Here is a 14,204-nt window from a genome sequence, read left to right on the forward strand (position 1 = left end):
ATGAAAATGTCTCTGCAAAAACGCCCATTGACTTAACATGGGGAGCGAAAAAAGTTCAACTTCAAACTCGTGCAACTCAAGTTAACGAATTCTGACGGGTATACGGCGCCCACGGGCGTGTACCTGAACGTGTCGGTCATAAAATGGTGTGCAGCAAACCATACCTTGATCGGCGATTTTTTCCGCTATTCGCGATCGCGCAAAAAGTGTCCAAAACCCCATTGACTTAACATGGGCGAAAATTGAAACGCACGTGCCACGTGCCACGAGGTTTTAAGCGAGTAGCGACCGGTGCCATCAGGTAGATCGCCTGCGGGAGCCCATACACTGAAATTTTTACGAAAATCGAGCCACAAGTTTAGGCCCCGCTCAAGATGTCTCGATTCGCGGCCAGACATGCAAAACATAGCCCGGAGAAGGACCGCTCCGGTTGTTTTTCAATAGAAAAACACAATTCTAACGAATAGTGTTTGTCTTTTCAAACAACCTGCGGTTACCAAACGAGGGGATGAGCCTTGCACGTGCACACGGGAGTCAGTGTGCTACAAACACTGCCGCAAAAAAAACGCACGCCGTCCGTTAAACTAAACACTGACGCATTAAGACAAATATGGCGCCTTGCGGCAAGTGTGGTGCATTCATATCTGCCGTTTAAGCAGCCATCCCTCAATCAAAGCGCATCGTAATCGTCCCATGTTCGATAAAGTTAGGCACATTCTGTGATTTGCGGCAAAAATGGCGCTTTGAGACAAACGTGGCGCACTGCGACAAACGTGGCGCATTCGTTCCTGTCGCTTAACAATTTTATCCACCCACAAAAATCTAGCCCAATTGGACTTAAACTGACAAAGTTATGTTCATTTGAATATTTCACTATAAAATATCTCCGCAACGGAGGTGCCCAAATTTGCACGTGTGCCACGTGACCGCCGGTGGTGTAAGCAGGACTTGTCCCCTCACTGATTGCACCATTTCAGTGTTCCTGGCTTGTGCTGTTATCGTGCTATAAGGCCACAAATCGGCAAACACACGATAATCTGGGAGGTACGCGACTCAAACACCTGGCCACGTGGCACGTGCCGGACCTCTGATAGCTTCACCGTTCAGGCCACGTGATGACCCATCGACGTGGCCATCAGCATGTAAAAGATGACCCCGGCCGGTGTCACCGTCTCTGAACAGTGGACGGCTAAACTCGAAAAACGGGAAAATTTAGGGAAATTTCACCTTCCGAATATATAATTTCCCCAGAATTTTAAATTTTTCATTTTACAAAAAATCCGAGATAGCAGTTTTGTAGCCTCCTTCATTCTGTGCCTAAACCCATTTTCAGATCGACCCTATCATAAAAACGAACGGCCTGACGGCTATTTCCCCCACTCCTTGCATTTCACAATGCTAGTATATTTAAGCACCAAAATTGACCCCGTGCCACGGCACGTGCAATAGCACGTGCGACACGTGACCACTAGTGCGACAAGCTGGACTCATCTGCTCACCGGCTGCACTGATTTGGTGTCGCTAGTTGAAGTCGTTTCCACGCCATAGGACCCCGAGTAGGCCAATGTCGGATTTTCCCGGAGGTTACCCCATCAAACACGTTTGCACGTGGCACGTGCTTTTCAATCGCCCCATATCTGACCCATACCATGTGGTAGCCGATACCCCGGGGCACAACATATTGGAACATTTTCAAAATCTAACGTGGAAATTTTTGACAAAATCGATTTGAAAATAATATTTCGAAATCGCCATAGGCTCAACATGGGGTAACTGTTCGTGACGATTACCCGAAATTTTGTCAATTATATTTTAAATAATTACCACCGTCAGTTGGGGTGCCAGCCCGAGATCCGACCCTAAAAATATCAGCAAATATAATTGACGAAATTTTTCGCAAATCGCATTTTAAATTTTCCCCATGTTAACCCTATGGGAAAATGCACGTGCCGATTACCCCAAAACGGGCCATTATATTTCAAAACGAAGCATAACAACATGTTCTATGGTCGTTTCTCAACAGGTCCTAAAAGTTTAAACAAAATCGTATCATATAATTTTGTGCAATGAACGAATGAAAATGTCTCTGCAAAAACGCCCATTGACTTAACATGGGGAGCGAAAAAAGTTCAACTTTGACCTCGTTCAAAGGCACGTTACGAAATTCTGAGGGGTATACGGCGCACACTAGCGTGTACCCAAACATGTTTGCCATAAAATTCTAGGAAGAAAATCACCGCCTTCTTGGCTCGTTTTTCCGCCATTCGCGATCCCGCAAAAAGTGTCCAAAACCCCGTTGACTTAACATGGGCGAAAATTGAAACGCACGTGCCACGTGCCACGAGGTTTTAAGCGAGTAGCGACCGGTGCCATCAGGTAGATCGCCTCCGGGAGCCCATATACTGAACTTTTTACGAAGATTGTACATTTCGTCTAGGCTGCGACCAAGATGTCTCGATTCGCGGCCAGACTTGCAAAACATAGCCCGGAGAAGGACCGCTCCGGTTGTTTTTCAATAGAAAAACACAATTCTAACCAGCATCTGCGATGCTGGGCTCCGCATCGCGGGACCGCAGGTTGTTTGAGCAAGCACCTTTGTAAACGCAGCAAAAACGCCCGCCGCCAAACGAGAGGATGAGCCTTGCACGTGCAGGCCGGAGTCGGTGTGCTACGGACTGACGTGCACGGCACCCTATTCGCCGGCCTTTAGCGGTGTGCCAAATTTGAGTGCAATCGACCCGGCCGTTTTCGAGATCTGGAAGCGACACCCTGCACGTGCGCACGTGCAACCTGCGTCCCAATTGACTTGTTCACGGCACTCTATTCGCCGGTCTCAAGCGGTGTACCAAATTTGAGCTCAATCGGCCCAGCCGATTTCAAGATCTGGAAGCGACCCCTACACGTGCGCACGTGCCGCTGCACCCCATCCGTGGCACATGAAAATACAATTACTAACTGACTTGTTCACGGCACCCTACTACCCAGTCTCTAGTGGCATGCCAAATTTGAGCACAGTCGGTCCAGCCGTTCTTTAGATATGGAAGCGTCAGCCTGCACGTGCGCACGTGCAAACTGGATCCCATCTGACTTGTGCACGGCACCCTACTAACCGGTCTCTAGCGGTGTACCAAATTTGAGCTCAATCGGCCCGGCCGTTCTCGAGATCTGGAAGCGTCACCCTGCACGTGCGCACGTGCAGTTGCACCCCAACCGTAGCACATGGAAACGCATGGTTCGGTGTGTGCCTACATCCTTTTGAAGTTTCAGCGCAATGAGCACTACCATTGCTGTGTTACTGTCATTACAACAAATGTGACACCTCTCCGTTTTACACGTGTCACGTGCAGTAGGGGTCACCCGCAAGCATCGTGCATAGTACAATACTTGAAAGAAGGGTATACGCTACCCCACACAAAAAACCGCAAGTGTATCGGTCCCCTGGTTGCGGAGATATAAGTCGTACAAAAACGTCCCCGCGGAGGCCGGCCGCTAATATTTAGCATTAAATCGCATCCTTCAATGGGAGGTATCCCCGTCACCTGTTCGTATACTGTTTGAGCCAAGACCATATATAGGTGTGAGCTCAAATCTCGGTAATGTCGTGCTTTTTTACTAAATTTCTCAAAAACGGCACAACGTGCAATAACGCTCTATATATCATTGGAAAGAGCATCAAAAGTTGTATATCCTATCAACTTTTCACTTAAATATATCTTCAACGTACAAAGTTATTAAGCACCAAAGACGCTCCCATTGACTTTCCATGTTAAAAATTTTCATTTTTAAACGAGCTTAAAAAGACCAAACGAATTCTGACATCTTAACGAAGCATAACAACATGTTCTATGGTCGTTTCTCAACAGGTCCTGAAAGTTTAAACAAAATCGTATCATATAATTTTGTACAATGAGCGAATGAAAATGTCTCTGCAAAAACGCCCATTGACTTAACATGGGGAGCAAAAAAAGTTCAACTTCAAACTCGTGCAACTCACGTTAACGAATTCTGACGGGTATACGGCGCACACGGGCGTGTACCTGAATGTGTGGGCCATAAAATGGTGGGCAGCAAACCATACCTTGATCCGCGATTTTTTCCGCTATTCCCGATCGCGCAAAAAGTGTCCAAAACCCCGTTGACTTAACATGGGGAAAATGGAATCGCACGTGCCACGTGCCACGAGGTTTTAAGCGAGTAGCGACCGGTGCCATCAGGTAGATCGCCTGCGGGAGCCCATACCCTGAAATTTTTACGAAGATTGAGCGATTCGTCTAGGCCCCACCCAAGTTGTACTGATTCGCTGCCAGACTTGCAAAACATAGCCCGGAGAACGACCGCTCCGGTTGTTTTTCAATAGAAAAACACAATTCTAACGAATAGTGTTTGTCTTTTCAAACAACCTGCGGTTACGCAGCAAAAACGCCCGCCGCCAAACGAGTAGATGAGCCTTGCACGTGCAGACCGGAATGGGTGTGCTACGAACTGACATGCACTGCACTCTACCAGCATCTGCGATGCTGGGCTCCGCATCGCGGGACCGCAGGTTGTTTGAGCAAGCACCTTTGTAAACGCAGCAAAAACGCCCGCCGCCAAACGAGAGGATGAGCCTTGCACGTGCAGACCGGTGTGGGTGTGCTACGAACTGACGTGCACGGCACCCTATTTGCCGGTCTATAGCGGTGTGCCAAATTTGAGTGCAATCGACCCGGCCGTTTTCGAGATCTGGAAGCGACACCCTGCACGTGCGCACGTGCAGCCTGGGTCCCAACTGACTTGTGCACGGCACCCTAGTTGCCGGTCTCTAGTGGTGTACCGAATTTAAGCTCAATCGGCCCAGCCGTTTTCAAGATCTGGAAGCGACCCCTACACGTGCGCACGTGCAGTTGCACCCCAACCGTGACACATGAATATACATACTAACTAACTTGTGCACAGCACCCTACTAAACGGTCTCTAAAGGTGTGCCGAATTTAGAGACCGTTTAGTAGGGTGCTGTGCACAAGTTACTACTACAAGGTGAAACTATTAAATATGGGAGTTACAAAAAGAAAGAGAGATACAAGGCACTTAAGGAAATGGATAAAAAGATAAGTGAAATGGATAACGACAGCTCATTAAGGGACAGCAACGAGTTAAGTGAGCTAAAAATGGAACGCGACGAATTGATCAAACAACGGACCGAAAGGAATATGTTCTATTCAAAAGCAAACTGGCGGCAAAATGCAGAACGAGGCACGAAATACTTCCATGATCTTATCCGACGTAATCGGGGTTGTTTGTCTTACGAATCGTTAGAGCTAGAACAGACGGCACCAGGAACTTATTCAAACAAAACAAAAGACATGTTAGAAGAGTGCGTTACGCACTTTGAAGATCGATATCGCTTCATTGCTTCACGCAGTGATAACAATCTAAATTATTTTGCCGATGTTGAACAACTCCCATCTGGGCTGAAGGAAAAGTGTGAGGGTGCTATCACGGAAGAGGAGTTGGGATCAACTCTGCTAACGATGAAAAATGGTTCTAGCCCAGGACCGGATGGGTTTTCTGCAGCGTTCTATAAAGTATTTTGGAACGAACTAAAAGGTATATTAGGGCAGGTAGCAACGGAATTTTTTGTAAACGGGAGCGTACCAAAACTATTCAAGAGCAGCATCACAACACTTATTCCAAAAAAGGGAAAGGATAAACGTCTGGTAAGAAATCTAAGACCAATAAGTCTATTGAATGTTGCTTACAAGCTCATCACAAAAAGCTTAGCCATAAGGCTTGGAAAGGTGATCCAGTGTCTGGTTAATGAAGACCAAACTGGTTTTCTAAAAGGACGATACATAGGCGAGAATGTAAGATTGGTTATTGATATCATAAGAGAATCGAGTGAACGTGACTTACCAGGGCTGTTCGTGTTCTGTGACTTTGAGCGGGCGTATGATTGTGTGAGCTGGGACTACTTGAAAGTTGCTTTGCACAAATTTGGTTTCGGGGAGAACTTTATAAAATGGGTCTCAATGCTTTACACGCAATGTCCGAACAATTCGGTAAGCGCGCAGATAACAATGAACGGACACCTGTCAAGGTCATACAAGATTGAGAGGGGGTTAAGACAGGGATGTCCCCTGAGTTGTTTATTGTTCGTCATCTGTATGGAGCCGCTCCTTCAGTCAATTCGTAGGGACGAGCGTATTAAGGGTATGACATTTAATGGCACTGAGGTAAAAATTTCGAGCTATGCAGATGATACAACATTAATACTTGATGGGTCTCAGCAGTCCTTACGTGTGTGTATGGAAATGTTTGAAAGCTTTGGTGGATTATCTGGCTTAGTGCTTAACAGGCACAAGTCAAATGCAATGTGGATTGGAAAACATAAGCATAGGACTGACAAGATCTGTGATGACCTGGAACTTTGTTGGACACAAGGTCCGATAGAATATTTAGGTGTGCGGGTCGACCCAGTGAAATCAGATTTAGCAAGCCTAAACTATCCTGAAAAAATAAAGAAGCTTAAAAAAACGCTAAACCCATGGCTCAAGTTTGGCTTAACGCCATACGGTAGAGTCCATCTAATCAAATCGGTTGCATTGTCACAGTTGGTATACACAATGTCAGTAATAGAGAAACCAGACAAACAGCAATTAAAAGAGATTGAAAAGATAATGTTCAATTTTATTTGGAACAAAGGCAAGGATAAGATAAAGAGAACAACAATGAAAAATGACTATCACTTTGGAGGACTAAAAGTGCCAGATCCGTCAGTGCAGGCCGACAGCCTTAGAATAACATGGGTCAAGAAATACCTTGACGATGATACCCGAGGGAAATGGAAAGACGTGATGAAAAGCAAACTCAGTGTTACGGATACCCTTAGTATTTTTGAATGCAACATAGCGAAGAAAGAGTTATGTGATGTAGTGCATAATCCTTTCTGGATAGAGACAGTACTTGCCTGGCAGACTATCTCACAGGGTACCAGTTTAACTGAGTTGTCGATCATAAACGAGTCCCTTTGGCTCAATCAGGCATTGCGATTAGATAACCATCCCAGCATTCCGAAAAGAAGGATGTTATCGAATGGCGTATTAAGAATTAAAGATTTGTATAATGCCAGCGCTAGGCGTATCATGAACTGTAATGAACTACAGAGGAAGTATAATTGTGGTCACTTCCTTACCTGGCACACTATTTTGGAACGAATTCCACGAGATTGGAAACGCAAACTGAACAGGCCCGAACAAACAATGAATCATCGTGAGGTTGATTTATACGAGGAATTAAACAATACTTACAAAACGGCAAAGTGGTCATACAAACAAATGATAAATCTCACTGTGACAACTACTCCTAATAAAGCTCAAGAAAAATGGGAACGCGAACTACAAATCCAAACAGGCTCATGGAAAGAAGTCTTTAAATGTATTTATGAAAGCACAAATGACTTCAAAATTCGCTGGCTACAGTTACGTCTATTACATAGGATTTTACCTACAAACAGGCTCCTGTTTTTATACCGTATTAGGGACGACGAAAAATGTGATCGTTGTTCATGGCCCGTTGAAAGCATCTTGCATATCTTTTGGAGTTGCGAATCCAGTAAAACCTTTTGGTTAGAATTCAAAAGAATGTTCTCGCTTGCCACGCCTCTTGTGCCGTCGGTGATAGTGCTGGGCACGTGTGAGCGCAACGGACCATTGGCGGCGGCGCCGCTGCGGGTGGCGCTCCTGCTCGGTAAAGCTTACATATGGCAGTGTAGAAATTTGGGGAAAAGACCAGATGCACCCGGTTTTATCACGTTTATAACAAATTACTTAAATGTGGAGCGATATATAGCAGACTGTACTAATAGGGTAGATGTCTTCTGTCGTAAATATAGCCAACTGTTGACCATGCTCGGTGCAGTGGGAGCGAGGACGGACAGTCAGCGGAATATACTACCACGCGAAGGGGTTGGCTAAGCGTTCGCCGTTCTGTCCGCCAGGCAGCGACGGGCAGTGGGCCGACGAGTGCAGTGGTGCCGTTCCACCCGTCGGTCGCGGCGCTTCGATTGTACTGTGCATCGCTGTCACCGACGTAATGGTCACACCTGACCCCTGCAAACCAGTTTCCGTCGCTTGCAGGAAGCGGGATTGTGTAAACAATGTAAGCGCATGTTAACACATCCAAGGGTCTGTAAACGAATGCATTGAAAGATGTACAAATAAACAAGAAAGTGTAAAAAAAAAAAAAGGTGTGCCGAATTTGAATGCAATCGGCCCAGCCGTTCCTGAGATCTGGAAGCGTCACCCTGCACGTGCGCACGTGCAACCTGGGGCCCAGCTGACCTGTGCAAGGCACCCTACTGCGCGGTCTCTAGCGGTGTGCCAAATCTGAGCACAATCGGCCCGGCCGTTCTCGAGATCTGGAAGCATCACCCTGCACGTGGGCACGTACAGTTGCACCCCAATCGTGGCACATTAGGTCAGTGACCTTACTTAACCAGAAAATGCGGTCGGTGTCATAAGATCCGGCTTGAATCTGTGGTTTTTGGTTTCGGAGATATGACCTTGTTTTTCAGGTCATGTCATGACCCAAATGGCCAATTCTCAACATCTTGCTTTGGCTATGGGCCTTGTGAGCTTTTGACACCTTGATTTCGGCCTTTTTTGCCAGTCTTACCTCCCACCTATCATGGAACATGTTGTTCGACGATGTACATATGTCAAGGTCAGGGTCAAGGTCAACCTAGGTCATCTAAGATAATTGCGTTTTAGGCAAGCGGAATTTACTTTTTGTGAAGTTTTTTGACTGCATTTTTGGTAAAAGCTTCTCAGATCATGATTTCATGTAATATGGACACATAAACATTCGGTGCACACATCAGTACACACAGACACACACAGACATACAAACACATATAACTGATCTTGACCTAACTTGACCTGAAATGACCTCAGCAGCAAAAACCTGGTCGGGTATTGTGGGAAAGAGGTTTTAGCTGGCTTGGCACCAGAAAACGGCAACGTCATCGGGTATATAATAAGCAAAGCACTTGGTATCCAACGGAGACCCAAAACAGCAACATTTTTTAGTTTGACCTGACCTGGAAGGTCAATGACTGACCTGAAGAGGTAAAACTGGGTACCATTGGATTCGTCTCTTCCCAAAGAATCTTTTTGGTTTTTACCGCTAAGCTCTATCTCCAACAGGAACGAAATGGCGCGGGGGGGGTGGCAACCACCCCCCCCCCCATGTGCGTTCCAGGATGGGAAAATGGCATGTGCGGGCGAGGGTTAATCAATATTGACGCAATGGTGACGTCACGGTCGCCGTCGACGTCACCATTCGAATCAGAGTCAGTGACTTGTGCCGAATATCAAGTTTAATATTGATGCTTCAACGGATCTATATCAGCCGAAAACACCTCACATTCCTTTTTACTCGCTAGATGGCAGAAGCGTCAAACGCCTGAATGTATGCTGTGCCGCAATGCTGGCTCTATTGTATATAACCGCCTAAATGAATGGCGGAGTAATAAGGGATCCGGGATAACCACTATCTCTTTAGAACTGATGACTCGCACGAAACTGAAGCTTTTAAGGACGATTATCGAGTGTGGTAAATGCGTGTGGCATTTTCAATCCAAACATTCCGTTTTACTCGCTAGATGACGCAGAAGTGTCAAACGCCTGAAAGCATGTTGCGCCGCAGTGCCCCCTCTTCCGTATGTAGCCGCATGAATGAAGATTGAAGCGCAATCGGCGCAGCCGTTGTCGCCGGTGTCAGGTGTGTGCCTACATAGAGGTCCAACCATGCCGCTGAAATTGATCTATCACACAAAGCTTTATAACAATGCGCGTAGTAATTTTCTTAACAAACGCAAAAAAAAACTAATAGGTGTGGCTACAAGCGCCCCCGCCCCAATCGGGCGGAGGTTATTGTGTTTTGGTAGCACTCACCGATTGTTTCCTGGTCTAGTCTTCTACAGCAATCACAGACACATTTCGATTGCGGCCAACTATGCAAAACATAGCCCGGTGAAGGGCTGCTCCGGTTGTTTTTTTTTCAATAGAAAACAATTCTAACGAATAGTGTTTGTCTAATGAAGAAACAACCTGCGGTTACCCGCCGCCAAACGAGAGGATGGGCCTGGCACGTGCAGACCGGAGTGGGTGCGCTACGAACTGACGAACAGGACAATCTACTAACCACTCTAGAGGTGTGTAAAATTGAGTGCAATCGGCCCGGTCGTTTTCGAGATCTTGAAGCGGCAACCTTCACGTGCGCACGTGCAACCTGGGTCCCAACTGACTTGTGCACGGCACCCTAGTTGCCGGTCTCTAGTGGTGTACGGAATTTGAGCTCAATCGGCCCAGCCGTTTTCAAGATCTGGAAGCGACCCCTATCACGTGCGTACGTGCAGTTGCACCCCAACCGTGACACATGAATATACATACTAACTGACTTGTGCACAGCACCCTACTAACCGGTCTCTAAAGGTGTGCCGAACTTGAATGCAATCGGCCCAGCCGTTCCTGAGATCTGGAAGCGTCACCCTGCACGTGCGCACGTGCAAGATGGGTCCTAACTGACTTGCGCACGGCACCCTACTAACCGGTCTCTAGCGCTGTACCAAATTTGAACTCAATCGGCCCGGCCGTTCTCGAGATCTCGAAGCGTCACCCTGCACGTGCGCACGTGCAGTTGCACCCCAACCATAGCACATGAAAAGGCCTGGTCCGGCGGGTGCCTACATCCTTGTGTAGTTTCAGTGCAATCAGCCAAGTAATTACCGTGTTATTGTCATTACAACAAAAGTGGCACCTCTCCGTTTTACACGTGTCACGTGCAGTAGGGGTCACCGGCATGCATCATCCATAGTAAATACTTCTAAGAAGGGTATACGCTACCCCACACAAAAAACCGCAAGAGTATCGGTCCCCTGCTTGCGGAGATATAAGTCGTACAAAAACGTCCCCACGGAGGCCGGCCGCTAATATTTAGCATTAAATCGCATCCTTCAATGGGAGGTATCCCCGTCACCTGTTCGTATACTGTCTGAGCAAGACCATATATAGGTGTGAATTCAAATCTCGGTAATGTCGTGCTTTTTTACTAAATTTCTCAAAAACGGCACAACGTGCAATAACGCTCTATATATCATTGGAAGGAGCATCAAAAGTTGTATAACTTATCAACTTTTCACTTAAATATATCTTCAACGTACAAAGTTATTAAGCACCAAAGACGCTCCCATTGACTTTCCATGTTTAAATTTTTCATTTTTAAACGACCTTAAAAAGACCAAACGAATTCTGAGAGCTTAACGAAGCATAACAACATGTTCTATGGTCGTTTCTCAACATGTCCTGACAGTTTAAGCAAAATCGTATCATATAGTTTTGTACAATGAACAAATGAAAATGTCTCTGCAAAAACGCCCATTGACTTAACATGGGGAGCAAAAAAACTTCAACTTCAAACTCGTGCAACTCAAGTAAACGAATTCTGACGGGTATACGGCGCACACGGGCGTGTACCTGAATGTGTCGGTCATAAAATGGTGTGCAGCAAACCATACCTTGTTCCGCGATTTTTTCCGCTATTGGCGATCGCGCAAAAAGTGTCCAAAACCCCATTGACTTAACATGGGCGAAAATTGAAACGCACGTGCCACGTGCCACGAGGTTTTAAGCGAGTAGCGACCGGTGCCATCAGGTAGATCGCCTGCTGGAGCCCATACCCTGAACTTTTTACGAAGATTGAGCGATTCGTCTAGGCCCCGGTCAAGTTGTACTGATTCGCTGCCAGACTTGCAAAACATAGCCCGGAGAACGACCGCTCCGGTTGTTTTTCAATAGAAAAACACAATTCTAACGAATAGTGTTTGTCTTTACAAACAACCTGCGGTTACTAACCGGTCTCTAGCGGTGTGCCAAATTTGAGTGCAATCGGCCTGGCCGTTTTCGAGATCTCGAAGCGACACCCTGCACGTGCGCACGTGCTACCTGGGTCCCAATTGACTTGTGCACGGCAATCTATTCGCCGGTCTCTAGCGGTGTACCGAATTTAATCTGAGTCGGCCCAGCCGTTTCCAAGATCTTGAAGCGACCCCTACACGTGCGCACGTGGAACTGCACCCCAACCGTGGCACATGAAAATACATACTAACTGACTTGTGCACGGCACCATACTAATCGGTCTCTAGAGGTGTGCCGAATTTGAGTGCAATCGGTCCAGCCGTTCTTGAGATCTGGAAGCATCACCCTGCACGTGCGCACGTGCAAGATGGATCCCATCTGACTTGCGCACGGCACTCTACTAACCGGTCTCTAGCGGTGTACCAAATTTGAGCTCAATCGGCCCGGCCGTTCTCGAGATCTGGAAGCGTCACCCTGCACGCGTGCACGTGCAGTTGCACCCCAGCCGTAGCACATGGAAAGGCATGGCCCGGTGTGTGCCTACATCCTTGTGTAGTTTCAGCAGAATCTCCTCAGGAATTACCGTGGTATTGTCATTACAACAAAAGTGACACCTCTCTGTTTTACACGTGTCACGTGCAGTAGGGGTCACCCGCATGCATTGTCCATAGTAAAATACTTGTAAGAAGGGTATACGCTACCCCATACAAAAAACCGCAAGTGTATCGGTCCAGTGGCTGCCGAGATATAAGTCGTACAAAAACGTCCCCACGGCGGCAGGCCGCTAATATTTAGCATTAAATTCGTGTCGCATTCTTCTATGGGAGGTATCCCTGTCACCTGTTCGTATACTGTCTGAGCCAAGGCCATAATAGGTGTGAGCTCAAATCTCGGTAATGTCGTGCTTTTTTACTAAATTTCTCGAAAACGGCACAACGTGCAATGACGTTCTATATATCACTGGAAAGAGCATCAAAAGTTGTATAACCTATCAACTTTTCACTTAAATATATCTTTAACGTAAAAAGTTATTAAGCATCAAAGACGCTCTCATTGACTTTGCATGTTAAAAAAATTCTTTTTTAAACGAGCTTAAAAAGAACAAACGAATTCTGACAGCTTAACGAAGCATAACGGCATGTACTACGGCCTATTCTGAATAAGTGTTGAAAGTTTGGACAAAATCGTATCATATAATTTTGTACAATGAACGAATGAAAATGTCTCTGCAAAAACGCCCATTGACTTAACATGGGGAGCGAAAAAAGTTCAACTTTGACCTCGTGCAAAGGCACGTTACGAAATTCTGAGGGGTATACGGCGCACACTAGCGTGTACCCAAACGTGTTTGCCATAAAATGCTGGGATGAAAACCACCCCTTTCTTGGCTCGTTTTTCCGCCATTCCCGATGGCGCAAAAAGTGCCCCAAACCCAATTGACTTAACATGGAAAAAATGGAATGGCACGTGCCACGTGCCACGAGGTTTTAAGCGAGTAGCGACCGATGCCATCAGGTAGATCGCCTGCGGGAGCCCATACTCTGAACTTTTTACGAAGATTGAGCGATTCGTTTAGGAGAGGCTCAACTTGTACTGATTCGCTGCCAGACTTGCAAAACATAGCCCGGAGAACGACCGCTCCGGTTGTTTTTCAATAGAAAAACACAATTCTAACGAATAGTGTTTGTCTTTTCAAACAACCTGCGGTTACGTGTTCTACGAACTGACGTGCACTGCACTCTACGCCGCCAACCGCAAAACGCCGCAAAAAACGGCCGCCCGCCGTCAAACGCAAAAACCGCAAAAATGCGCCCGGCCGCCGCCAACCGAAAATAAACCTTTTACCGAAAACGACGCAAAAACAAAATCACCCGTTTCGCGGCGGGCGGGCGATGGGCGAATTTTTTATGGGCGATTTTTTTAGCCAAACTCAGACTCGGGCTCTGAGTGCAGCCTGAGTTATAGATGTCGCTGTCATTCAGCCACTGAAACAAAAGCGCCACGATTACCGTCAAATCATATTTCCTACGCGGCCGAGAAAAAAATGAAGCGGAAAGTGAGTAAGTAAGACCTACCTGACACACGGTACAGTTGTTTTGAACATCACCAGTTGAACCACGAGGCATCCATATTCCATACCAACGAAAAGTTTTCCATCTCTTGGTATATTAGCCGTAGGCTAATATTCCAGGCAGCGGCACGAGGAGCCGGATGGAGGAAACATGGATGCACGCTTGGTAAGGGCTGGATAGTATATTAGGACGTGAGCTTTACCAAAAGGCATCCACGCACCGCGCTGCCCGCCCTTGA

General features: G+C 46.7%; 1 protein-coding gene across 2 annotated transcripts in view; it reads left to right on the forward strand.

Moving 5' to 3' along the window:
* LOC122387364 (proteoglycan 4-like) overlaps nt 1-14,204 on the forward strand; it is a 136,124-nt gene that overhangs the window by 15,047 nt on the left and 106,873 nt on the right. The gene's annotated exons all lie outside the window — the stretch shown is intronic.

The sequence above is a fragment of the Amphibalanus amphitrite genome, unplaced genomic scaffold, assembly GCF_019059575.1.
Source record: "Amphibalanus amphitrite isolate SeventyFive unplaced genomic scaffold, NRLGWU_Aamphi_draft 000284F_arrow, whole genome shotgun sequence".
Lineage (NCBI taxonomy): Eukaryota > Metazoa > Arthropoda > Thecostraca > Balanomorpha > Balanidae > Amphibalanus > Amphibalanus amphitrite.